Here is a 2,956-nt window from a genome sequence, read left to right as displayed (position 1 = left end):
ATATATATATATATATATACACCTTTGCATGGCAATGTGTATTTTACTTAATTTTTTTTTTGTTATATCACATGAAAGATTTGGGTGATATAAATGCAAAAAGTGAAATTTATGTAAATACATAGGAATTAAGTGGTATGTAAGTAAATGGCCCATTTAAAAAATAATGAAATATAAGATGATATTGCTGTGTATTATGGCCCGTTTGGGCCAGCTTATTTGGTGTGGTGGCGTTTTGAAAACGCACCTGACTTGTTTGGGTAAATTGCGTTTTGACAGCTTATGTGTTTTCAAAAAGCAAAAAACAGCGTTTTCACGCCGTACCTATCTAGGTGCGGTGTGAGCTTATTGGCAATGGTCTGACATTTCCAAAAAAATAAAAATTTGTAATAGTCACCACACCTAGTTTATTAGCAGATTATTTTTAATCAGCTTATCAGCAAATTATTCAATAAGCTATAGCTGCCCCCACATAGACCCTTAAATGAAATAGTTGCAATGCATAAAATCATAAGTGACTTTCTTATGCCATGTGATATTTATTTATTAATTATTATGAAATTCAAATAAAAATTTATAAATCCATAACGGTAAGAGGAAGTCTTACAAAGTAAATTAGGTGAAATCTCTCGCCAGATTATGCAAATTAAATGCCTGCTGACATATCTATTAATTTATTACATAATTTTCCTAAATTTTTACTCATTACTCATTGGAATGAAATAAAGAAAAAAATAAAATTGGGATGAAGTCTTTATCTTTGGCAGACTTGAGAATCAAATATATTAATATGTAGAAGCATTAATTGGTTTGAGACTAATCGCCCGTTTGGTGCAGCTTATAAGTGCGGCGGCATTTTTTAAAACGCTGTCTGCCGCGTTTGGATTTTTACACTAAATTGTTTATCCTAAAACGCACAAGCTGCCCAATTCTTATATATTTACATCTGCAACACCTAAACATTTCTATTTACATGTATAACACTCAAAACTTTGACATCACATCAAAAATACCTCTCTGGCTAACTCTATAAAAGTGACATATAGCTTCTGCCACATAATTTTGTAACACCAAAATGTTATAAGTGTAAATTTCAAATTTTAGATGATAGATATGTAAATACATAAAAATTGTGTGCTATGCATATAAATTTTAGAAGGAAAGGGCATTTACATACATACCACCAATAATAAATTATTATGTATTTACATATCTAACACTTAAACCTTACTTTTTATAGTTATACCACTTAAATTTTTCATATCGCATAGAAATTTCACCATTATAATTTTTAAAAAGTGAAATAATTTTTTTCATGCGTAGATAAGATGGCTTGTATGTAAATATTAAAATTTAGGTGTAAGATATGTAAATATATACATAGGTATTGGGGAAAAATTATAGCATCAGGACTCAGCAGGTACAAAAAAAAAAAAAGCTTGGTAACACATGAAAATATTTTTCTCGTGTTATTCAGATGTTATTGTGTTCTGAGAATATTCTGAGGGTTTTAATAATACAATAACACACAATAACACCTAAAAAATACACAATAACACATGAATAACACATGAATAATACGAGAAGAATATTCTCTTATATTACCGAACAAATTTTATATTTTTTTCTGTCACCGTCAAATGACATGATTTCATTGAATTTCGCACGTAACTCTACGTGTCGAATCCTGATGCAATAATTTCTCGGTCTCGGCCGGGTGATCTGTATGTTGTGATCGACGTGAGATCAGCGCTTAGCCTTTTTTTTATTTTCCTTAACCTGTTGGCGTTTCCTCTAATATTTCAATTTCTTTAATCCATCCCGGGCAATTTGAAATAACTTTTTATTCATTTTAATTTGTTTTATTTTATTTGGTCGTCACTGGAAAGCGATGGTATTTTAATTTAATTTATTTAAAAATAAAATATTTATAAACACAAGTCAAATATGCGTTTTAAAAAAAAATGATTTCAAATAGGACTTTATAATTGCCATATGTCACTGTACCCAGTATAATCTCTTAATTTAAATTAATCAAATATTTTTGAACAACTCAATTTTGCAGATTAATCTCTTCTTCAATATCAAATTCATTATATAAAACCCATATAATAACTTTATTAGATCCCGAATTGTCTTTTGTGAACACACCTCGAGAGTTAGACCGAGTGACTGAGAGAATAAAGTGAAGCGAGAGTTGCTATGGAGGGAACCGGTGGAGTCCAAATGACCTCCCTCCCTTTGGTCGTCAATTTTACCTCTTGTTTATGAGAATGTATTTAGTACAATTACAGAAATGAGGGAACAGTTATGGAAATCGTTCTTAATATGATTAATGATCTAATAAATTGTATGATATTTATTTCATATCTGTATTACAATTTGAATTTTGATATGACGTTATTTGGTTAGTCGATTCACAAGCATGTGGACGAGTGAGATGATCAACTAGGTGGCGATCGTGCCTTATTTGGTCGACTGAGACATTCGGTCTAGTGATGATCTTGTCCACCACGACGAAAACGGGTCAGTTGTCTAATGGTGATCAAGGGGTTTCCGCTTGTGCTTCGGTCGATCAGTCGGTTGGTCAATTGATGAGTCAATTTATTTTGTCGGATGAACAGTGGCTCACTTATCGCTTTGGCTCAAGTCTTACCAGGCCTACGTCTCATCTACCTGGCCGGTTCGTCGCCTCAGTCGGATATCACTATTAGCAAGATTTTAGGCAGATTTTGTCGTTGCCTGTGTGAGGTATCCGATGACACTTGCTGCTATGATGAATTGAGAGAAAAAAGTGAATCAAGAGTTACCATGAAGAGAACCGGGGGAGTCCAAATGACATCCCTCTCTTGGTCGTCCTTTTGTCTCTTATTATAACAATGTATTTGACACAATTACAGAAAGGAGGGAACAACTATGGAAACCGTTCTTAATATGATTAATGCTCTAAAATATT

The sequence above is a fragment of the Phalaenopsis equestris genome, unplaced genomic scaffold (assembly GCF_001263595.1).
Source record: "Phalaenopsis equestris unplaced genomic scaffold, ASM126359v1 Scaffold000264, whole genome shotgun sequence".
In the NCBI taxonomy this organism is placed as follows: Eukaryota; Viridiplantae; Streptophyta; class Magnoliopsida; order Asparagales; family Orchidaceae; genus Phalaenopsis; species Phalaenopsis equestris.
This window is presented reverse-complemented; position numbering follows the sequence as displayed.